The sequence below is a fragment of the Cornus florida genome, unplaced genomic scaffold, assembly GCF_030987335.1.
Source record: "Cornus florida cultivar Cherokee Brave unplaced genomic scaffold, ASM3098733v1 CherokeeBrave_3.0.0_Hap2_Chr05, whole genome shotgun sequence".
NCBI lineage: Eukaryota > Viridiplantae > Streptophyta > Magnoliopsida > Cornales > Cornaceae > Cornus > Cornus florida.
Window position 1 is genome coordinate 65,280,976 of NW_026775575.1, and position 27,044 is coordinate 65,308,019.

Genomic DNA, 27,044 nt, shown 5'->3' on the forward strand with positions numbered 1-27,044 from the left:
GGAGCTAGAATGTAAAGAGTGGGGTGGGGTGGATTTGTAATGTGGTGTGAGAGGGGAATGTCTTAAAAGAGAGTCATGGCTTTGACTTTTAAAAAAGGGTTGGGAGAGAATTGAAAGCTATGTACGGTTGTGGTGGTTTTTCTTTGCGTTGAGAGGAATTGTCTTCTTCTACTTTGACTTGTCAATAGTTAAGAGCAAATTGGAAATCAAAAACACGAAATGTTTAAAAACTTTGGCTATATGATAGGGTTTGCCACCAAACAAGCTAATCATATGACCTTCCACTTTCCACATTTATTGGCCGTACACGGACTACAAGTGCTTTGCCTATTCAATGCCCAATTGATTATACTATTTTCTTAATGCATAACTTAATTGTGTGGCCACTTTTTAGCTTGTGGTCACTTTTTAGCATCCATAAACTTGATGACAGGTTGACCTCATAATTTTATGCACATTGTTTATTGCCCACCCATAATTGAATCAATCAATACACCAAGTCTTCGTCTCATTCTAGCAAAACATCCTATTCTTATCATTATTCAATTTCTGCTACATGCCTTCACAGTCATTCAACATTTAAAAAAACATTTAATTGTCACCATTTCTTAATTACTATGTCTTTCAATTTTCTTTAATTGTACTTCACTCTTTTTTTTTTTTTTTTGGTTCTTTTTTTAAAGAAATGATAAGACGGTTCTTACACTCATTCATTGTTCCTTCCATGATAGGCTCCACACACTTATATACATATATATATATATATATATATATATATATATATATATATATCCCTTATTAACTCTTGATGGATATATGTTCTTTTTGTTTTTGTTTTTTTTAAAGAAATGATAAGACGGTTCTCAATGGAGCTCTATATTTAATGATCTATAGATGCCCCAACTCGCATAATCCCTTGGATTTGTTATAGCCACAAATTGATTACACTACAGCTTAGTAACACCCCTTACATGAACATAACTACTTGTAATATGAGAATTTAAGAACATACTCCATCTGTACGAGTTTTCCATTGTTTCAACCTGTCGTAGTTTGGGTGGTTGAGGCCATGGAACTAGTGGTATGGCTTCCAGGTTTGGAAAGCAGCCTATAAATAATTGGGCAAAAGTATCTTATAGGTTATAGGATGTATTATTATTTATGGCGAACAACATTCATCTACTCTGGTTTATGGTATAAATACACAGACTTCAGTTGATTTAGACTTTGGCTTCCCCTATTAGACATTTCCACTGGATGGCATTAGATGGAGTGTGATTTTAAATTATTGTCCTCAATGAATTTCCAGTTGGAGAGTGGAGTTAATATAGAAAGACAATGGAAAATATGTTTAAATTTATTTTTGCTAACGTAAGCAAATTCCATTCTTTGGCTTTGTTGACCATTAACGTAGGACAAAATCTGTTACAAAGTGCTAAACTTAGCGAGGTCATTGTGATTTTTGAATCAACAGTGGAGGCCAATGTAATTATGTTATACCTTAGTAGAGGCGAGTGTATCACCTTACTACTTTTTCAATGAAGTTACGTTATTAAGGTGCATTGGGTTATTTTTAGATTGCTCTTTCAACAGTTTTTATTCTCATCTTTTTTACTTTTTCTCTCTCTTTGAACATGCTGTCTGCTGACTCTTTTAGGTCACACGGTTTTAACTACCAAACTCTGTAACTGATGAATTATAGATTGGAGTAATGAGTGCCCATATAAGTCGCTCTCTTGCCACGCCTTACGAGTGCATGAAAAGAGTGACGCTCACAAAACCCTAACGTATTTTCTGACCGCTCCTGTGTATCCAAACACCATGAAAGTCAAAACTTAATTTGCAAAATGCATAATCTATTAAACATTCATGAAATATTATCGGATTTCTTTTTTGAATTATGTGGAAATAACTCAATAAGTTATAAATGTTATTTATTTATTTATTTATTTTAGCAGCTTTTTGTTAATAATACACGAAAGTTTCTTTTTTGTCAATTTTTGAAGAGAATTAGAGCCAGGATCTGTCTTAGGGTGTACTGTTAAATCATCCTGCTCTTTGTACACTGTAAGATATTCTGTTTCAGGATTTGTGGAAAATTCCCTAGTGTCTTCTATGCAACATTCCTCGTAACTTTATCTTGATCCACTTATATATAATTGAGGCTTTATATTTGTAACTACTTTGAAATGTTCCCGCATATTTCTACCTTTAAGATGTTAAATCTAAAATCTGATTTTTCTCGGGAAGGTGAAAGCTATGCCTAGGTTAATCATATTCAGATCAAGTGCTCCTCCTTATGGAATTAAGTTCCTAAAACATATTGAACTCATTTTCTTATTCTAATTTTTGTTTGGGCTGCTGGATTGAAATGTATTTGAGGTTTAGAGAAGCATGAAGATATTCTATTGCAGACTTCAGATATGCCCTGATAATCAAATTTTAGTTTGACAAGATTTTGTTGAAGATCTCATTTTTCCTGTTGTACCATTTGTTTCATCATAAATAGGAATTCTATACACCAAGAGATTTCCTCTTAGGGGAAGTGCTTTACTGGTCCACGGACCACAGTGTACATTTTCTCTCACTAAGTAGCATTATTCAGGATGTGGACTTCTTTTGGTTATAAAAGCAAAATAAGATCTCTAAGGTTGGATAAGAGAAGACTTGTTAAAAGGTTGGATAGATGATTGTGAAGTTCACTAGTCAGTAGCTAATTGTTTACCCATATTAATGTAGATCAGTAATTTAATTTTTGATGTACTACTATTATCTAAAAAAATAAATAAATAATTTGATGTACTACTACTACTAGTAAATAGTTACGTTTTTGCATTTTTCAGTTTTTTGTGGTTATAGAGTATATTGCTGGAATGAATCGTGCTAAATCTCAGACCTGAGATTTAGCATTTGTGGAGTACCTGAGAGATTTGAGGAAATGAATGTCAGAACCTATTCAGGTGTAGTAGATGGGTTTCTGATTGTTGAAGTTGTTATTGAGAATTGAAGGATGAAAAAAAAAAAAAAAAAAAAAAATTTGCTTTCTATTGATCACACACAAATATGCAAGTTTCTATCCTTCTGTTTTCTAAATCCCACCAAAGGTAGAGGGGTAAAAAGGAAAAGATTGAATAGTAGATAATTTCTCTTTACATCTACTTAGTAGTGTCCCCTTGGGTGTTCTCTCTCCCTCTACTTTAGGTGGGAATCAAACCAGCCATTTAATTGTGCCTACTCTTATACAATTATTAGGAAATACAGAATGAATTGAAACTAACTATCAATATTACTCTTTGTACAGGAACTCTTTTACTGTAGATGCATTTGGGTGGCTGTGTGATCTCTATAAGGGGGATCTGGTATGTAATAATGCTTTTGGCCTCTATGGTGTTGTACTCCATGTAGGCATATGGGAATTTGAATATTTTTCTTTCCCTTTGAAGAACATTGAGTAGTAACCTTTTCTTGTCATGCTTTGGAGATGGTTTTATAAATTCTAGTTACTCCTTTATTTAAATTATAAATGTTTAGTAAGTATAATGCTTTGAATTAATCCCCTTGTTTAATGATTTATACGGCTTCTTGTGCAATTAATGGAACTCAGTCACCTGGAATGCCAAATCCATGAAGGAATTCATGAAAAGTTTCATGTGATACCCATTGCCTCAAAGTAGGCACCATCTTTTACACTGCTGCACTGGTTGGCCATTTATGTTGTAATGTTTTTTGTAAAGTATAGAGGGATAGGAAATTATTGAGGAGGAGAGAAGAAAAGAAAGAAAAGGATAGTGGGTCTTCCCCCCTTGTTTACATGTTTAGGGATGTAAAGAGAGGAAAGAAGATCAACTTTCCCTTCTCATTTTTGGGAAAATGGAGAGTGTATAGAACAGTAAAATAAGAAATCACATGTAAAGATAACAAGAGGGTAAGCATGACGAAATGTATTTTAAACTTCTATAAGCTCGTCATTTTTTGGACCATAGCATTGTAAAAGTTCTTATTCGGGTGGCATTATGAAGTTGAGTACTGTTACAGTTAAGAGGTCCCTTAGTTTATGTCACCTACTTTCCCATTTGGTTCATTTGCATCTTTCTTTTAACTTTCCTACATTTACCAGCATCTAATATTTCCTGGGACAGGTCCAAATAAGCATTAATCTACCACCATAATGGATATATCTAAAAATTATGTACAAATTAAAACAACCTGTCTAAGATTAGGTCTGTCTTCAACTATCCCCCTACTAGAAGCTAATATGTAGTGGCTTTTCATGTATATATGTTTTGTGTAACTTATTGATTTAATATGTAGATCAATCTACAGAATACCATGGTTCCTCCAATTCCAACAGCAGCAGCAGTCGCCACCATGGTACCACCAACAACAGTCTCCATCAGATTCCAAACAGCAGCAAACCGCACCAAATTGGCATCAACAACCACCGCCACCTCCAGCAGACTCGTATTTTCAGCAGCCACCACCAACAACAAGATGGCAATATCAGCTGCCGCCACCAACATGGTCTCACCAGCAAGCACCACCACAACCACCAACAGAATGAATAATGGATCTTGAAGAGGATGGAATAATTTTTTGTGCTACCACATGGTTTTAGTTTTTGTTTAGAAAACTAGAGATTTTATATTTTATGGATCTTGAATATATATATTGTGGATTGATTTTATTCTATGGATAGTAATATTTTTTTGAATGTTATTGTGGATCTATTTTGTATATGTTTTGTATGTATGTATCCGGAATGGTTAAATTCACAAATTAAGCATACAATATATATATATATAGACGGTTTAATATAATTATTTTAATTAAAAATAATGTATTAGGGACGGCCTGACCGTCCCTAATACAATAATATATTAAAATATATAATTAAAATAATGTATTAGGGACGGTCCTGACCATCCCTAATATAATAATATATTAAAATATATAATTAAATTAATGTATTAGGGATGGTCTGACCGTCCCTAATACAATATATATGAAAATATATAATTAAAAATAATGTATTAGGGACGGTCCTGACCGTCCCTAATACAATAATATATTAAAATATATAATTCAAATAATGTATTAGGGACGGTCTGACCGTCCCTAATACAATATATATTAAAATATATAATTAAATTAATGTATTAGGGATGGTCGGACCGTCCCTAATACAATATATATGAAAATATATAATTAAAAATAATGTATTAGGGACGGTCCTGACCATCCCTAATATAATAATATATTAAAATATATAATTAACCGTTCATAATACAATATATATTAAAATATATAATTAAAAATAATGTATTAGGGACGGTCTGACCGTCCCTAATACAATAATATATTAAAATATATAATTAAAATAATCTATTAGGGACGGTCTATCCGTCCCTAATACAATAATTATAATTGAAAAATTATGTATTAGGGACGGTCTGTCCGTCCCTAATACTCTAGGTATTGGGGACAGTCATTTAAACTGTCCCTAATTCGTACCTTATTAGTGACAGTCTTGGCCGTCCCTAAAAAGTTTTAGGGACGGTGTTATTTGGGACAGGTTGGACTGTCCCTAAAGGTCAAAAGTATTAGGGACGGTCAACTTTGACCGTCCCTAAAACTCTTTTGGCACGCAACTTTTAGTGACGGTCCAAACTGACTTTTAGGGACGGATTTGGTACTTTTAGGGACAGTTTTGACTGTCCCTAAAATTCGAATTTCTTGTAGTGGCTTATGTGCGTGGACTGCCTTGCCATCTCTCACCTCTCCTACTTCGGCTCCAATTTCACTCGTCTCTACAAATGCCTCCCTGTGCGAACCCTAATTTCACTTTTTTCAACTCTAGAGGCTCATTTGTTAAGAAGAACATTGAAAGGAAGTGATGGAGGAGAATCGACGAAAACAGAGAGTAATAGCAGAGCGATCGATAAGGATTCAGTGAAGCAATTACTGGCTGCTGCAAAACTTTCATTGGCATCGATGGACAAAGCGTCATCCGTTGCTTGAGTTGAAGTCCTGAAAACGGTTAAGGAAGCCATAACGGTTGTGATACCCCTCGGATCCGAGACATGGGTTGATCTAGCCCAAGCCCAAACCCGAGGGAAATATCAAACAATTAATATGTAAAACGAACACAGATTACAAAATGAATTAAGAAAATAAATATTAAAGCTGAAAAGAATTCTAATTATAACATTCTTAAAAGTTATTATTGTTAAAACCAACAATCCAAAAACCTCCATTTATTTAACAACTCGGGAATCCATCTGGTGGACCCCTAATAAAATCCCAAACTAGAAAGGAAAACTGAAACAGAAAATAACGCTAAACATGGAAAGTAGTCCTACGTAGTCGGAGGAATGAGTGTCTGTATCTACTCTGCATGTCCAAGCTCTAACCCTGGAACTGACGAATACTTGAAAAATAAGAGAATGGGTCAGGCCCACATGCAAGTCTTATTCTATTACGATCCACACAGAAACCCGATACGCAGATACATCTTAGATAGCTCAACAATAACTAGAGTAGTCCATATATGTATAAGTACACACTATAGGACGCTCACTAGTCCAATAGGTCTGTCTCAGCCTAAGTAGAGATACCATGCAAATCGCACACAACGTGATCATGTGTACCTAGACCTATCAGGGAACAACACCCATGTCCAGTTCTTCATCATAGGCGATATACGCACCCTAACCATGCTCTTAAGACTCAAGCTCATACCATAGCACCATAACATAAATATATAAAGTCCGTATACTCCTAATACAAAATATCATCCATTTGGTATAGTGGCCTGATATATGTAAAACAATCCATCCAGAAACCAAAGTTGGTCATTCAATTATTTTGTTAACATGACATAAATATGAGTAGGACTTAACCTTATGGTTAATCCATACCTCAATCCAGAATAGGTAGGACTTAGTATTTGAACTAATCCGTCCCTAAATGCCACCATTACATACCGGTGCATATAATCCTTCAAATAACAAAATTGATAAACAGTAATAAGTATTCATCAACAATTCTCCAAGATATGCATAAATAAAGTTTAATACATATATGATGATATTAGGCATTCATTATCAGACCTAAATATCATGTTCCAATCTTGTAAAATTGCTAAGGTATAACTAAGCAACTACATCCTCCAAACAGTTTATGAATTGATACAATTTTACAACAAATTAAATATCAATTTAATCCAATCCAAGTATAGTTAATTGCAGATAATCCATTATATTTATATCATTGTAGAAATATGATTAAATATAATTAAATCATATACAGAAGATCTGCTAAGTTCCAGTAAGTAAATTAATTAACAAAACTGTGTGTAATGTATAGGTTTTTCTTAAACTTCATGTCGCTCCAATCCTTAATACAATAATGTAATAATGCTTCTCAATATTTTCATAAGTCCCTAGCAGTTAATTACATCATTCAGTACCATTTAAACAGCTTTAGAAAAACCCTGTACAGCCCAAACAGACCCGAAAAACCATTTCAGTGCGTTTCAAGGCTAGAGCAGGTTGAGAGCCTACTCCAGAATAAGGAGAGCCGGCTCCTCACCCTTAGGAGCCCGCTCTAAGGTGTTGGGAGCCGAATCCCTCCACGTGGGACCCGGCTCTTGCTTTGTGGGAGCTGGCTCCCTCCGTTTGGGAGCCTACTCTCTCACCCTTAAGAGCCGTCGGTCCGTTTTCCGTTGTCTTCCTTGCCTCCAGCAATACTCAGAGTCTCTATACTAATTTTATTGCTTATTTTAGGGTTCAATCTCAGTCCCAGAATAATCATAAAACATTGTTATACAACCATGACATGAATTGAACACAAGATTTTAAAACAACTGCAGCAGGATTTCAGTTAGAAACATAAAGCAAACTCAAACTAGACTAATTCAATGAAATTAAATACTGTTTAAACTAGCATAAAAGATGTATTTTAGCATTAGTTTAATCCTTGGAGTCTACCTAGGCTAAACATAGGTTTAAGGGAAAGAAATAGAATAGACACTTGCCTCCGATTTCAGTTTAGAAATCTTAAACCTCCGTCTCTAAATTTTCTGGCCACCTTCTAGACTGCCGTTCCACTCCTCTGTTGCTCTTGGTTCAACCCAGAAGCACTCCGTCTCGTCTTCCTTGGACCTCTCTGTCTATCTCTCAAAGTCCCCCTCTATCTCTCAATAAACAGAACCCCATATGATAGTATATATATACAGACGTCTCTAAAAACCCTAGTCCACTTAGAATTAGAGATTGAAAACCTTAATTAAACTCTAGTCGGCCACCACATGAAGAAAATAAAACAAAACCCTAAATTACAATTAACGCATTTAACTTATTCAAACAATTACGTCCCTGAAAGAAAAACTAATAATACAATTAATGTAATTACAAAAAAATAAAATACAATTAAACAATTAATTAATTCACATAAACACCATTAAATAAAACAATTCATTTAAATCACATAATTCACAATTAATTCAAATAACAAGCAAATAAACAATTAAATTATTTTAAAATGTAATTAAATCATTAATTAAAATACTAGGATTATCTTTTTAAAATTAAGAGTATTACATTCTTCCCCCCTAACAAAATGAATTCCGTCCTCGGAATTCGCTCTTACTTTCTTCCAATATTTCAGAAAACTGCGAGCGAATGACATCCTCCCGTTCCCATGTAGACTCAGCCTCATTGTGATGACTCCACTGAACACGAACCAAAGGGATAATCTTATTACGAAGGATTTGATCCCGACGGTCGACAATACGACACGGTGGCTCCAAATATGTTGCATCCGGCTGTAACTCAATCTCCCCAACATCGATATGTTGATACCGATCCTCATCACGCAGAAATTTTTGCAACATGGAACACATTGTGTACGCGATCCAAATTATTTGAAAGTGCCAACCGATAAGCTACAGCACTAACCCGATCCGTAATCATGAATAGACCGACAAACCGTGGTGACAACTTCCCTTTCTTCGCAAAGTGCATTATTCCTTTCATAAGAGACACTTTGAGCAAAACCTGATCCCCAACCTAAAACTCCAAAGCACGTGTACGATGATCAGCATAACTCTTTTGCCGACTCTGAATAGTGCACATGCGATCTTTAATATGAGCAATCTTCTCGGAAGTATCCTTAATGAACTCAGACCCCAAGAATCTGCTCTTGCTAACCTCTATCCAACAAACAGGCGATCAACACGGTCGACCATACAATGCCTCAAATGGTGCCATACCAATAGTCTTCTCGAAACTATTGTTATATGCAAACTCCACAAGTGGCAAATAATTCTCCCAGTAGCCCTTGAAATCAAGAACACATGACCAAAGCATATCTTCCATGATCTGATTAACCCTCTCAGTCTGTCCATCAGTCTGAGGATGATAAACAGTGCTAAGATGCAACTCTGTCCCCAAAGCTTGCTGAAAACTCTTCCAAAATCCTGACACAAAGCTCGAATCCCTGTCCGATATAATAAACAATGGAATGCCATGCAACTTCATAATCTCTGTAATGTAAAGTCTCGTCAACTGCTCCGAAGTGAAGTCAATGCGAATAGGTAAGAAATGAGCGGATTTAGTCAATCTATCCACGATGACCCAAATGGAATTGTGATCCTTGAAGAAATTAGGCAATCCCTCCATGAAATCCATAGAAATGTTTTCCCAGTTCCACTCCGGTATCGGTAGTGGCTGTAGAGCTCCTGGCGGCCGTTGATGATCAATCTTGACCATCTGACAAGTACTACATCGAGAGACAAAAATAGCAATGTCTTTCTTCATACGTACCCACCAAACTGCCACTTCATATCCTGATACATCTTGTCGCCTCCTGAATGAACAGAAAACTCAGAGTGGTAAGTCTAAGTCATCACATCCTTCTTCAACTTATCAGCAGAAGGTACCACCAACCATCCCTTGTACCTCAAACCTCCATCAGCCCCAACATAGTAAAATGGAACCTCCCCGGAAGCTAACTCTACAATCTATCCATGCACTGCTGATCTGTGAGTTGTGCTTTCAAAACTTTGTGAATGATAGAAGGTGTAACTACCATACAAGCCATAAATGCATCCGACAACTCATCCACCGACCTTAAAGCATTCCACTCAGTAGTGAATAGAGCAGAAAGACGAGCAACGGGTTTACGACTGAGTGCATCTGCCACAATATTCGCTTTCCCTAGATGGTACTGTATAGAGAAATGATAGTCTTTCACAAACTCTAACCATCAACGTTGTCTTATATTCAGCTCCCGCTGAGTGAACAAGTACTGCAGACTTTTGTGATCACTAAATAATCTAAAGGATTCTCCTAACAGATAATGTCTCCAAATACGTAAAGTAAAGACCACAGCTGCCTACTCCAAATCATGTGTTGGATAATTAAGCTCATGAGTCTTAAGCTTCCGAGATCCATACGAAATCAGTCGCTCCTCCTGCATTAAAACACATCCAAGACCTTGCAAAGAAGCATTTATGTAGACAAGATACTCAATCCCGCTCTGTGGAGTAAACAGAACTGGTGCAGAAGTCAACTTGCGTTTTAGCTCATCAAAAGCTTTCTGACAGTGTTCATCCCACACGAACTGTACACCCTTTTTAGTCAAATGAGTGAGTGGTCCCACTATCTTTGAGAACCCCTGGATGAACCTATGATAGTATCTTGCCAATCCGAGGAAACTCTGAATCTCGGTAGGTGAAGTAGGCTATCCCCACTCAACCACCGCTGAAATCTTGGCTGGATCTACTGCTATTCCCTTTCTAACACCACGTGACCCAGAAACTTCACCTCCCCCTGCTAAAAATAACACTTCTCGAACTTGGCATATAACTAGTGCTTATGAAGTGTCTGCAAGACTATCCGAAGATGTCTAGCATAATCGTCTTCTGACCTTGAATAAATCAAAATGTCATCTATAAAGACAATGACAAATTGATCTAGATAAGCCCTGAAGACTCTAGTCATTAAGTCCATGAAAACTGCTAGTGCGTTAGTCAGTCCGAAGGCATGACTCGAAACTCATAAGAACTATATATAATGAGAAACACTGTCTTCGAAACATCCTGCTCCTGAACCTGAAGTTGATGGTATCCAAAATGAATATCAATCTTAGAGAAGTATGTAACTCCCTTCAACTAATCAAAAAGATCATCAATCCTGGGCAAAGGATACTTGTTACAAATAGTAACTTTGTTCAACTCCCTGTAATCTATACACAGGCGAAGCGAACCATCATTCTTCTTCACAAATAGAACCGGTGCTCCCCAAGGTGAAGTAATCCTACAAATAAAACCCTGGCTGAGTAATTGCTGAATCTGATCCTTCAGCTCTCGCATCTCCACTGGTGCTATCCTGTACGGTGCCCTAGCAATAGGCGTAGTGCCTGAAGCTAAGTTAATCACAAAATCGATCTCTCGACTAGGTGGCAACCCTGGAATCTCCTGAAAAACATCTGGGAAATCCTGTACAACTGGTATGCCACCCTAAGATACAGAAATCCCTCCCTCCGTTTCCTTCTCCATATGAAACAAGTAGGTACTAGTAACCCCGTTATAACGTGGCATAGCAACGACGTACATATCCTGACCAGGTATGGTAAAAATAATAGACCTATCATAACAATTAACTTGGGCATAGTAGTGCGACAACCAATCCATCCCAAGTATCACGTCATAAGTGTGCATGTCCAGGACCAATAGATTGGCTAGAAATATGAGTCTACCAATATCTAGTGTCACCGGCCCATCACTCTCATGTACAATGGCAGTATTGCCCAAAGGTGTAGAAATACCCTAAGGTCTATCGCATACCCTCATCATCATCCCAGATAAAATAACAAAAGATCTAGCTACAAATGAGTGTATAACACTCGTATCAAATAAAACACGTCCCAGTGAACCATGAATAGGAAACTTACCCTCAACAGCCTGAGGTGCCTGAATATCCTGTGGCATGGGGTTGTACACCCTGCCATAATGTAACTCCTACGGTACCTGTCCCTGAGGCTGTGGCAGTGCTGGTAATGCCTGGAATGTCTGTCCCTGAATCCGTGGAACCTATAGAGCGGGTAAAGGCACTGGCGTCCTCTATCCCTGCTACACATACTGTCCCTATCCCTGTCCTGTTTTAGGACACTGCCTAGAAATATGACCATACTCTCCACAAGTGTAGCAACTACCCTGGAAAGTACCAAATGGCCTCCTCTGTCAGTTTGGCTGACCCTGTCTTGCCTATGGTTCCCCATTCTACTACCTCTGAATAGGTGCTCCATTCCGGTGAGCATCTAAACCACCCTTGTGCTTCTTTCAAGGCTGTTGTCTCTGGAATTTGCCCTTGTCATTCTGTCAGTGTCTATTACCATTTCCTTTCTCAGTTGTCTAATTAACAGAGTCTCTGTCACCCCGCTTCTCACCCTTAGACTGTCTGAAATCCACGGTCAATTGATACTACTGTAGAGCAGCGTCCACCACCTGAGCATAACTAGTGTAGGCTGGACTACCCGTAATAGCTTGCTTAATAGACCACATCAGTCCCTTAACAAAACTATTTTGCTTCTTTTCCTTTGTATCCACCTCCTCTAGAGTAAAAAGAGACAAGCGTGTAAATTGCTGCTTATACCCTACCACTGTCATATTTCCCTACTGCAGATTAAGGAACTCTGTCTTCATAGCTACCCTAACTGCATAAGGAAAGTACTTCTCATCAAAGCGAGCACTAAACTGATCATAAGTCTATGACATCCTCTCCTCTACGGTGGTAACTGACTCCCACCACTATAATGCATCTCTAACTAGCTTGAAGGTAGCAAACATTTGCTTCTGAACCTCCGTGCACTGAACCAGATGAAGATGTCGCTCAATATCCTATTTCCATTAGTGAGCTGCTTTCGCATCGGTAGAGCCTGAGAACTCAGGTAGGCTCCCCTTTGTGAAAGAACTCCTAGCCTTTTCCCAAGTATCAACCTGAACAACCGGTGCTAGTATAGGTGCCTGCTGAACCTGTGGTTGATTCCGGAGTGCAGCTGTTACCCCTGCGTCTATAGCCGGAGCAATGATATCATTAATATGAGGAGAATACTCTGAATCTCCTCCCTGATCCCGAGTCTGCTGAACTTCCTCCTGCTCATCCTGAAACTGACCATCATCATCCTAAAACTCTAGCAATTGCTGCTCTTCCTCCATGTGCTGATGCCGTAGAAGATCTTGCTATCTACGTGCCTCTTCCCTTCATGGCTGATTATTCCGTCTGGTTTTAGCGTTAACCATTCTGTTAACACAAAAAGACAGACATCAGTACCATCAAAATAAACCGTATAGGAATACAATGAATCCTAAACTTAAGCTCTAATCAAGAGAAAACGCCATGCGAAAGTCTTAATATGAAACACTCTAGAGACACTTGAACTTGGAGTGCTCTGATACCAACTGTGATACCCCTTGGATCCGAGACATGGGTTGATCAGGCCCAAGCCCAAACCCGAGGGAAATATCAAACAATCAATATATAAAATGAACACAGATTACAAATGAATTAAAAAAAAATAAATATTAAAGCTGAAAAGAATTCTAATTATAACATCCTCAAAAGTTATTATTGTTAAAACCAACAATCCAAAACCTCAATTTATTTAGCAACTCGGGAATCCATCTAGTGGACCCTTAATAAAATCCCAAACTGGAAAGGAAAACTGAAACAGAAAATAACGCTAAACATGGAAAGTAGTCTTATGTAGTCGGAGGAATGAGTGCCTGTATCTGCTCTGCACGTCCAAGCTCTAACCTAGAACTGACAAATACCTGAAAAATAAGAGAGTGGGTGACCAGCCCACATGCAAGTCTTATTCTACTACGATCTATACAGAAACCCAATACGCAGATACATCCTAGATAGCTCAACAACAAATAGAGTAGTCCATATATATATAATTACACACTATAGGACGCTCACTAGTCCAATATGTCTGTCTCAGCCTGAGTAGAAATACCATGCAAATCGCACACAACGTGGTCATGTGTACCTGGACCTACCAGGAAACAACACCTATGTCCAGTTCTTCATCCTAAGCGATATACGCACCCTAACCATGGTCTTAAGACTTAAGCTCATACCATGGCACCATAACATAAATATATAAAGTTCGTATACTCCTAATACAAAATATCATCTATCTGGTATAGTGGTCTAATATATGTAAAACAATCCATCTAGAAACCAAAGTAGGTCATTCAATTATTTTATTGACATGACACAAATATGAGTAGGACTTAACCTTGTGGTTAATCCATACCTCAATCCAGAATAGGTAGGACTTAGTATTTAAACTAATCCGTCTCTAATATGCTACCGTCCCTCACCCCGTGCATATAATCCTCCAAATAACATAATTGATAAACAGTAATAGGTATTCATCAACCATTCTCCAAGATATGCATAAATAAAGTTTAATACATATATGATGATATTAGGCATTCATTATAAGACCTAAAAATCATGTTCGAATCCTGAAAAATTGCTAAGGTATAACTAAGCAACTACATCCTCCAAACAGTCCATGAATTGATACAATTTTACAACAAATTAAATATCAATTTAATCTAATCCAAGTATAGTTAATTACAGATAATCCACTATACTTATATCATTGTAGAAATATGATTAAATATAATTAAATCATAAATAGAAGATCTGCTAAGTTCCAGTAAGTAAATTGATTAACAAAACAGTGTGCAACGTATAGGTTTTTCTTAAACTTCATGTCACTCTAATCCTTAATACAATAATGTAATAATGCTTCTTAATATTTTCATAAGTCCCTAGCAGTTAATTGAATCATTCAGTACCATTTAAACAGCTTTAGAAAACCCTGTACAGCCCAAACAGACCCGAAAAACCATTTCAGTGCGTTTCAAGGCGAGAGCAGGCTCTCAAAAGTTGAGAGCCTGCTCCAGAACAAGGAGAGCCGGCTCCCCACCCTTGGGAGCCATCTCTAAGGTGTTGGGAGCTGGCTCGCTCCATGTGGGAGCTGGCTCTTGCTTTGTGGGAGCTGGCTCCCTCCATTTGGGAACCTGTTCTCTCTCACCCTTAAGAGCCGTCGGTTTATTTTCCGTTGTTTTCCTCGCCTCCGGCAATACTCGGAGTCTCTGTACTAATTTTATTGCTTGTTCTAGGATTCAATCTCAGTCCCAAATTAATCAAAAAATATTGTTGTACAACCATGACATGAATTGAACACAAGATTTTAAAACAACAGCAGCAGGATTTCAGTTAGAAACTTAAAGCAAACTCAAACCAGATTAAGTCAATGAAATTAAATACTATTTAAACTAGCATAAAAGATGTGTTTTAGCATTAGTTTAATCCCTGGAGTCTACCTAGGCATGCACAGAACACAGGTTTAAGGGAAAGAGATGGAATAGAGACTTGCCTCTGATTTCAGTTTAGAAATCTTAAACCTTCGTCTCTGAATTTTCCGGCCACCTTCTAGATTACCGTTCCACTCCTCTATTGCTCTTAGTTCAACCCAGACGCACTCCATCTCATCCTCCTTGAACCTCTCTATCTATCTCTCAAAGTCCCCCTCTGCCTCTCAATACCCTCTGTTCGTGATTTTAGTCGTAAGCCCTAGACAGAACCCTATATGATAGTATATATATATATATATATACGTCTCTAAAAACCCTAGTCCACTTAGAATTAGAGATTGAAAACCTTAATTAAACTCTAGTTGGCCACCACGTGAAGAAAATAAAACAAAACCCTAAATTACAATTAATGCATTTAACTTATTCAAACAATTACGTCCCTGAAAGAAAAACTAATAATATAATTAATGTAATTACAAAAAAAAATAAAAAAAATACAATTAAATAATTAATTAATTCACATAAACATCATTAAATAAAACAATTATTTTAAATCACCTAATTCACAATTAATTCAAATAATAAGCAAATAAATAATTAAATTATTTAAAAATGCAATTAATTCATTAATTAAAATACCAGGACTATCCTTTTAAAATAGGGGTATTACAGCGGCAAGGAAGATGGTGAAGGAAGCGGTTGAGCGAATCACATAGTACAACAGAGGAGAGAACCGAAAATGCTTTTGAAAGAGTAGCCCTATCAATCTGATGACCCAACTGCCCTTTTGGTCAGAAACACTCTTGGGCAGACCATCTTGCTGCCGGAGTTCATGAGGGAATTGTGCGCATCAACCCTAAAAAGGCAGACAATCACAAAGAGATATGAAGAGAGAGAAGAGGCAGTTGGGTCATTTCACAACAAATTTCCATGTCCCCGTCAGCCTTTTATAAAATTCCATTTATCTGGAAAACTGAAGTTTGACTCCATCTTTTTGGCCTTTTACCTACAAAACTCCATTTTTTTGGAATTATCCTTTTCATCTTCTTCAACACAGAGCTTAAAAAAAAAAAAAAAACACACACACACACTGACATAGCTTAAGACTATATTGTATGATGATGTTCATATACATAATGAGCGCACAAATAAAATAGAACGAAACACTCTGTTCCTGATTATATCCAGTGCAACTCTCCATCTCTCTCTCGTTCTCATCTCTATCTATCTCCATTTTGACGACCAATCGATGTGGATTCTTTGATTAGGGCCATGGATTCTACAATCATAACCCCATCGTCGACAACTGGGTTTTAATTCATTGGTGGGTAGCTTGATTTGATATTGTTGGTCTCCACCTGATCGAAAGTCGTTTCTCGTGAAACGAACTAGCTAAATCTCTCTGCCGGCGTCCGACTCCGATCTGTAGCTGCTCACTCCGGGAAGCCACACAACTCACACCATTTGCAGGTCTCACGCATAGCTACGTCCATTGAATCCACTCATCGGCATTATACTCACCATCGCCGAAAAAGTAACCATCCTAATCGATTACATAACGCTTTTTCACACGCCGTTTAACCCGTCACGTGCAGCTACGCCTAATCGGCATTGGCCTCACCATCGCTGAAATAATCTCTGGTCATCTTCATCGGAGCTTTCTTCATCGTCATTTGTCTCACCCTTGTCGTCGGTCACTTGTTGTGTTTTATTGATTTGGGAAAGGGGTAGATTATATGTTGTATATTAACCTACCTCTTTAGACAAATTAACAAAACATAAAGAATTATATTTGGGTACATCTCTCATTGTCGTCTCTTTCTCTCAGATTCGATATCTTTAGACAAATTGACTAAGAAGATATCTATTTTGTAAAAAATTGTCTGTAAATTTAAACAAGTATACTTTTATTTTTTATTCCGGTGAATCGCACCTCTACTAGCTTTTGGATTATTCAGGAAGAGTATCCGCCCATGAGTACTCATTGGTCATTGCTCGAACATTACTGTTTTATTTTTCATATAATCCACGTTTAGAAATCCACCTAGATATGAACCTTGGGTTTCATTTAATGAACGGTGAAGCCTTAGTGAAGGGCAACCGTAGGCGACTGTAATTGTTTCTTTAAGTATACTTCCTCTTTTTCGAACCTTGCATTAAGCTTTTTATCATTTAGGGAAGACCAGCCACGACCTAGCTCAATACGGCGAGTAGCGTCCAACCCCGGCAAGTTTCAGGTATGTATCCATCTTCTTCATGTCACGACTAACACCACATCGTCAAAGTAAGGGCTATATGGTAATTTCATGTTTTCGTTAACTCCTTGACGATTTGTCATTAAATGAAACAGAATAATAGTTTAGGGAGTTTTACTTACTTTAAGGGACATTCTTATAATCGATCATAGTTTGGGAGGTTTAATGCAATTAACCCTAATAATAATAACATAGTGGTTTTGTATCGCTCTCTCTCTAATACTTTGATAACTCTCCTTTCCATTTTATCCACTCTAAGAGAGTAATTGTTAGAATATATTATTTGTAATGACCTGAACCCATGGGTCCGAACCGTTAACCGGGTCTTTAAATGAACCCGAGGTCACATAAGTCAAACTCCACCATGTCTAGGGTCAACACATCATACTTGCGTTTAAATTAAGCTTTAAGAAGGTTTTAAACAACATGTCAAGGCTTGTGGTAATTCAAAACCAAAGAAGGAATAAGGATGCACAAGCAACTCCATTTCGGTCGACCGGAATAGAGTTTCGGTCGACCGAAATGGCCTCTGATGTGACCCCAGTACCGGTTGACCAAAATGGCCATTCCGGTCGGCCGGTTGTGGCCCATTAGTAACTGAGGCTACTGGAATGATTAGCCGACCGAAGTGCCCATTTTGATCGGTCGAAATGGCCCTGTGAAATGAGAATTAGTTACTTGACTGCGATAAGTGAGAAGATGAAAATGGCCTATGTGGAAGCTTTGCAATCTGCCCAAAACCAATTCTAATACACTTCAAATGATAAAACCACATGCCATAGCTACATACATTAACAATTTGAGACAAAATAACTTCATTTTCCTCCATTTATTACAAAATGGCAATATGATTCCACAGTACATCAAAGTATTATCAAGAGAGCGCAATTACATTACATAGCCATGTTTTACAAAACAATTACGTGCTTGTTCAAGTGTTGGGGCTTTACAAAAGAATGGGTTCCCAAGTTACAAAACATGGCAAAATGGGCTTCAATTCTTTGAACAAAATTTGTGGGGGACCGTCATCCGCCACTTCTTTCCCGAGCCCTGAAAAATGTTAAAATAAGGGGTGAGCATAAGCTCAGTAGGAGGCGCCTAAGGGACACCTCTTGACACCCCATGAATCCATACAATGAAAAGGTAGTAAAGTGGTCAGATCATACTATGTCAGGAAAACATAACTATATAGCAACATCAACAAAATTCAAATCATGAATATAAATGTTGTGGAATGGGATGCAATGTCATGCAATGTCACTCCCCGTTTCTAAACCACTTCCATCATCATTTCCAAATTGCTAGTGAAACCCGTCCTATGGTGACCCCATAGTAGCACGAGAGGAGGATTGACTAATTGTCCTTGACCTATGGTAACCCCGTAGTGTCATTTGGGACCCAGGTAACTCAACCACGTTAAGGTACTCTCCCAATCTCCTTTAGGCTACACTAACGCCACGGTTCCTAGGTAACCCTTAGGCGGCCGGGTTTTTCATAAACCTTTTTCAAAACTTTTCCCAAAAGCCACATTTCATTTCCTTCAAAACATCATTCCCCATTTCTTTCTAATAAAGTGCATGGATGCTTCATGCTAACATTTATCATTATACAACTAGTTCAAACTTAAACCATGTACATAGCATGTTTTACAAGAAATTCCAATAAAATATAACATACCTTCATTCAACCGTAATCTAACATGGTAAGCATATATAATATGAAATTAATTTCTTATAAGCATGCATCATCATAATTTATCAATTAACACATATCTACACAATCTCATATACAACATTTTAACAATTTTTGCAAGATTTCATACAAAATAGGCATGCTTGATGACAATTCAAATAAAGAAAATTCACAAAGATGTAAGAATGTGTGAATTAAGAACCCTACCTCAAAATGATTAAAAACCCCCTAAAATGAGCCCAAAATTCAAATTTTATAGGGTGCACCAAATGATGAATTGCTTGTACTCATAAGTAGATATCGACAAACTCTCTGTTTTGCCACAAACGGCACCCAAAAACTCCAAAAGGATGAAAATTAATTGAAGTTTGAAACTTTGAAAGAAAAAGAAAAGAAAATGAAGAAAAAGAAGAAAGAAAGAGCTAGTGCTGGGAGAGAGAGAAGAGTTTGAGGCCAAAATGGCCTCTTGGCCATACAATTTGCATTAGTGGTGGGTCCCACCACAAAATCCTACTTTTAACTTTTCTTTCTTTTTAAATTTACTACCACACACATATATATATATACACATACAAACAATACTACAACCACATAAATCACATAAAATAAAATTGAGTGAGATACAAATGGACCAAAAAAAAAAACCCCCGTACACAACAATTTCGGTAGCGGGCCCCACCCGAGATCGTCTGACCTAAAAAACGAAAAAATACCAAAATAGTAACCGTTGTATTTCTAAGAGTCCTGAACTCAAAGAAATGCCCCAACCAATTCTCAGACACACCCAGCACAGCCCACGGTGTCTGGCACGTAAAACGGGAAAAGGCAAAAATGCCCTTGCAAAAACAAAAAATTCCAGAAAATAAAAAAATGCGAAAAACGAAAACATTACAATCTCCCCAACTTAAAAGAATTTCATCCCCGAAATCATACCTATGGGAAAAAACAACACTGGTTACTTGGAGCGAACCTCCTGTTCAAGTCTCCAAAGAACCTTCACTAGCGGTATCATCTTGTCCCTCAACACCTTCTATTGTGTGTCAAGGATCTGGACTGATCTTTCTTCATAGGAGACATCCTCATCGATATCCACATTAACCCAACTCAAAATGTGAGATGGATCCAGTTCATACTTCCGTAACATCGACATATGAAAAACATTGTGGACCCTGTCCAACTGTGGTGGTAACACAAGTGATGTGTCTTATTTTACCACTTGCAATAGTACGATTTCGTGTAGGATAGTGCTATAAAGAGAGGTGTCAAACCCACAGAGAGATGAGATTTATATTCAGTTTTTAATTTAGTTTTATTGGTTTATAGGTAACTGGTTAAAAATTTTGTTGGTTGTCACGATTAAAAATGAACTAAAATTAAAATAAAATATTAAACTAAAGTAAATTAAATAATTAGAGAGAGAAATCTTAGGGCTTTGACTTCACCACAATTATCATTCTATGGTTAATTGTACCAACTCTAGGGATTTAACAATTATGTTTTTCAAATGGATTGAATCCAATAACATTCGTTCAATTCGGGCTTTAAAGAAAGATGTTTTACAAAATTCAGTTAACTATAACAAATCTACGGTTAGCGTGGACTGTCCACCTACCTACTCTGACTACTTTGCAAACAACCCACATTTCTTAAGCATAGACTATGAAAACATTCTTTTGTAAAAAATATTGGAACACCATTATATGACCTCTATTCTCATGTCCGGCAGGGCTCCGCCAGATACCATTCAATAAGATAGGTTGAGAATAGAAAATAGACAATTATATCTAAGACAAGGTAATAACAGTTTGTAATCTATTAAAGCATGAAAATCAATTGAGTTGTCTCAATTACTCATAGTCATATAATAAAGAAAACATAATATATTAAAATAATCCAAGAGTTAAAATAATCAAACCATAATACTAGATTGGGTTACATCAGTGCCCTAAGAGAGGAATTAGCTACTCATGACGATGTCGGATATCATATGTATTGGAGTTGTCTCCATCGTCACAGACGGCACTTCTCTTCTTAGGATCTTCACTTTCCAAGGTTGTGGAAACCCTAAAAGCCACCATAGTCAGCCTTCTGAATCACACGACAAAAAAGACTTGGAATTTTGGACCTCTTCTATCAAGGCTTAAGCCTTCTTTTATAGAAGGAAATAAGAATTTGGTGGGCTTTTAGGTCTTCTGGCCATCTGGAATAAGATCGATACAGTTGACAACGAGAATATTCCCGTAAATATAAATGTTGATCATATATATATATATAATAGTTTTTTTTAAAAATAAAATAAAATTACCATGGAAAAGAGGAGGGATATTTTGATGGGGCCGTTCTCAAGTGAGTCTTAGACCATTCCCTAAATGGCCTATAGCTTTAGTCGGCCATGCATTCATGTTGTGTTTTCAAAAAATAGGATAAATTTGAACTTGCATACTTATGCTTATTAGTTCAGGTTTTCACAGATGTATTTAGAACTCCGAGAACACACGGTCTCATTATAGGTAAAGGTGCATCCTAAGAAATATATAACGAAGGAATTAAAAAGATAATTTCAACTTAAATGTTATTCCATGCGACATAGTTATTTAATGACACGTTGTTATAAGTGCCTGAGCTAGCTAGCGAAACATGTAGTGTCAAGCCAAAATACCTAACAAGCATTAAAAACCTTCTCTAAGTTTAACTCAGGCGTAGCTCCCTTCTTTTAGGGTGTGAGGCAATGTCAAACCAAAATACCCAACAAGCATTAAGAACCTGCCCTTGAGAGGGGAATAACATATGGAAACAGCTGCATCATAAGAAAAACACCATCTTAAAATCACTCATGTGAATCGTGTATGTTCTTAAATAAAAGAAAAAACTTGCAAAAAAAAAAAAAAAAAAAAAAAAAAAAAAAAAAAAAAAAAAAAAAAAAAAATTATAGACCTAAAAAACTCTCTTGTAAAAATAATATTGTCTATGCACATATATGTTCTCTTGAAGTTTGGAGAATATTTATATATAAGTGAGTCCTCAATTTGGTTAAAAAATTGCTTTTAAAAATCCTGTAGGACGTCTCTCAAAGTTTGCTGCAAAAAGAATTCATAAAATGACTTAAAAATCAAAATGTCGTATATGTCTAGACAAGTGCAATCGGTGTGGTGGCACTTCGCAAAACTCCCTAACCGGGAGTAATTGGACCAATCGCTAAAAGTGCGTTCAGTTAGACTTTGCCGGAATATAATTTTTTTTTTTTTCACAATCTAAGGATTTTTCTTAACTTAAGTTCCATCAATATGTATAGGTTTTGATATTGGCCCTTTTTCAAAAAATATTAGAGATAAATCTCACTTTTTAACATTTCTGTTAGTCAACAAATAGTCCACGTACTAATGTAACGTTAAAGTTAAGACCTACTTTCCGTGTGTGTGTATGCGCGCTTTTTACTGTAGATACACTGATCTATTTTCAATTACTATATGAAGTTTTTCATATAAATGAATTTTTATTGCATTCTTTATTACTTTGTATAGATGAATAAATTGCATAATCCTTATTCAGAGTTATCGGAGGAAGAGTTAGATGACATTCCTGGTTCAGAAAATCCAATAGATAACTTGGACAACAGTATGTGATGATGATGAATCTGAATCTAACACTGACGGAGAAAATGTAAATGAGGAGGTGAGGTTGGCCAATCAAGAATCCTAATCAATGAGTTTTGATGTAGAACTGTTCCCTCACGATTATCTAAGCATACATGATTATCGCAAATTAGGGAGACTGAAAAGGTAAGGAGAATAGAAGGAAATATATAAATAAGGAAAACTCAAAAGAATCATCTCGAATTAGGGAGGTTGAAAATGTAAGGAGAATATAAGGAAATAAATAAATAAGGAAAAGTTAAAAGGAAATTTGGTGAGTTGCCAACAATAGAAGGTATTATTCTCCATTGCAAGATTTAAGGAGGATTCTACTCCATCAAACCTCATATTTCCCCATCAATATTATTTCACGCACGTTTTTTTTTTTTTTTTTTTTAACTTGCTTATATAAAGGTAAGAGATGTAAGTCTACAGACATCATCATTATCAATATAATTTCAGTTTCTCTCTTGTGAGTGTGTTATTTGTGAGTTCAAGGGTTTAAACCTGTTCTTTATCATTTCCGCTACGTTAGTTGGTATTTGAACAAGGTTCTGAATCCAAGATTCGCCTTTGTTTTCGATGGCCGGTTGATGATTCCAGGGATTTTCGTATGAAGATTGACCTACCCACCTTTCAAGGTCATCTTCGTATTGAAGAATTCTTGGACTGGATTAGTGCAGTTGAACGTTTCTTTGACTATATGAAAATCCAGGAGGAGAAATAAGTCAAACTCGTGACCTATAAGTTGAAAGGTGGCCCATCAGCATGGTGGGATCAAATGAGAACTACCCATGCACGTAAGGGTAAGGATCCGGTACATACATGGGTTAAGATGAAAAAGTTGATAAAAGCTCAATTTTACCCCCTGATTATGAACAGGTTCTTTATCAGAAATATCAATTCTGCATGCATGGAAGTAGAACAATTGCTGAATATGCTGAAGAATTTTATCGGTTGCTATCCCGTAACAACCTAGTGGAACACGAATTTAGCATGGTGGCCCATTTCAAAGGCAGGTTACGATGGGATATTGAAGAGAAAGTGGCGCTGTAACCTTTATTCAAACTGTCTGAGATTGTCACAGCATCAGAGAGAGCAGAATCGTTACTCGAGAAGTCGAATAATCAGTCTTGTGGTTCATATAATACCCACGTTCTACACATGACATGGGTAAACAAACTGCGATAGCCCCTGTTCCAATGACATGGCGAAGCATTAGAGATGATCTAACAAAGGCCAAACCTATAACACCCATAGGCCCTGCTGGAAGGGGTGCCCCAACTGTGAGAGAAAATCCCTATGCACACCCAAGTATGGGTAAGTGTTTTCGTTGTGGAGAACTTGCCCATAAATCCAATAATTACCTTTACGATCGATAGTAAATCTTATCGAGCATGAGGAAGACGAAGGTGAGGAAGGTGAGTTCCTTACCTTCAAAGAAGAAGAGGTGACTGAAGGAGATAATGGCGAGTTGTTATCCCACTTTTTAGTCGTGAGGAGGCTGATGTTCACGGCAAAAAAGGAGGAGCACCCGTAGCGTTATAATGTGTTCCGTACACGTTGCACTGTAAACCATAAGGTATGTGACATTATTATTGATAGCAGCAGTAGTAAGAACATTGTTTCCTTAACAATGGTTCAAAAATTGGGACTTAAAACAAAGAAACATCTCTATCCATACAAAATTAGATGGATCAAGAAAAGCTCATAAACGTGAGTAACTAAAACCTGCACCATTCCATTCTCAATTGGGAAAGCATATGCAGAGGAGGTGCGTTGTGATGTAGTTAACATAGATGCATGCCATATGATATTAGGCAGACCATGGCAATTTGATGTCGATGCCACTCACCGTGGTAGAGACAATGTGTATATTCTATACAAGAATGGTCAAAAGATTGTTTTTGGTCCACTAAAAGAAGCCGAATTTCCCAAATGAAATTCAGTTATGTTGATCAACAGTGAGGAATTTATGGGCGAAGTAACAACTGCCCCTTAAATCTTTGTTGTTATGTGCAACGGGGAAGTAGTTAAACAACCTCCTTTTTCAGTACCAACAATAGTGCAGTTATTACTGAAGGAGTTTAGTGAGTTGGTGCCAGAAGACTTACCTGATAGTCTCCCTCCCATGAAGGACATTCAGTACCACATTGACTTGGTGCCCGGGGTGAGCCTGCCAAATTTACCACATTACCGAATAAGTCCCAATAAGAATCAAATCTTACAAAAGCAAATGGAAGAGTTACTACAGAAAGGGTTGATTCAAAAGAGAATAAGCCCATGTGCTATTTCGGCCTTGCTAGTACCGAAGAAAGATGGCAGTTGGAGAATTTACGTTGGTAGTCGCACAATTAACAGAATCAGTGTCAAGTACAAATCTCCTATTCCATGGTTAGATGATATACTGGATATGTTGGCGGGATCGAAAGTTTTCACCAAAGTGGACCTCAAGAATGGATACCATCATATCAGAATCTACCCTGGGAATGAGTGGAAAATGGTGTTCAAGACAAAAGAAGGACTGTACGAGTGGTTAGTCATGCCATTCGGATCATCCAACGCGCCAAGTACTTTCATGCAGTTGATGAATAAGGTACTCAAACCATTTATTGGTCGATTTGTAGTTGTTTATTTCGACGATATTATGGTTTATAGTAAAAAAGAGGCAGAACACCTTTTGCACTTGAGAGAGGTATCAACAGCTTTACAGAAGAATAAACTATTCATTAATCTGAAAAAATATAGCTTTGTGACCCCAAGCCTAGTGTTCCTCGGCTATGTGGTTTGTAATGATGGCATTTAGGTAGATGAGGAGAAGGTGAGGGCCATTCGGGAGTGGCTTACGCTAAAGAATGTGGGAGAAGTACGCAGTTTCCATGGCTTATCCATATTCTACCTAAGGTTCATCAAAAACTTCAGTAGTATTATGGCTCCCATCACAGAATGCATGAAAAAAGGAAAATTCAAATGGGGAGAGGAAGTTGAGATAAGTTTTGCCTTAATCAAGGAAAAACTGTCAATAGCCCCAATCTTAGTCCTTTTAAATTTTAAAAAGCTATTTTAGGTAGATTGTGATGCCTTAATAGTGGGAATCGAGTAGTTCTATCACAAGAAGGAAGGCCAGTAACGTTTTACAGTAAGAAGCTGAGTGAAGCACGCAAAAAGTGGACTACCTATGAGTTGGAATTCTATGTGGTGGTGCAAGCTTTGCATATGTGGGAGCATTATCTTATCCAACAAGAGTTCATGCTGTTTACAGATCAAAACTGTGTTAATCGGATGTACGCGCGATGGGCGACTTATATCCAGCGATTCACTTTCTCGCTAAAACATAAGTCAGGCCAACAGAACAGTTGTAAATACCCTAAGTCGGAGAACAGCTTTCTTAGTGACTATGAGGGCTGAAATCACAGGGTTCGAATGCCTGAAGGAGTTATATGAGGCAAATAAAGATTTTGGCCAAGCCTGTGCAGCATGTAAAACAAGCCAATCCTTTAAAGGGTTGTAGTTGCAGGAACGAGTGGTTCATGAATTGGATGGAGGAGGATTATGAGGACATTTGGAGCGTCATAAGATGTGAGAGCTGGTAGAAGAACGGTATTATTGGCCATAACTCAAGCATAACGTGGAGAACCATGTACGGCAGTGCTCAATCTGCCAAACTAATAAAGGCCAATCTTAGAATATTGGTCTTTACACATCGCTACCTATTTCAGATGCTTCATGGGAGGATTTATCCATGGATTTTGTTCTAGGGTTGCCGAGGACGCAGCGAGGAGTAAACTTTGCTTTTGTGGTGGACGATCAATTTTCCGAGATGTCCTATTTTATTGCATGCAAGAAGACGAACGATGCGGTCCAAATGGCTAATCTGTTCTTTAAGAAGGTGGTTCGTTTACATGGGGTGCCACAATCCATTACCTCAGATCGTGACACCAAGTTTTTATCTCAATTTTAGCGGACTTTATGGAAGAGATTTGATACCTCTCTTAATTTCAATAGCACCAGTCATCCCCAAGTTTTTATCTTAATTTTGGCGGACTTTATAGAAGAGATTCGATA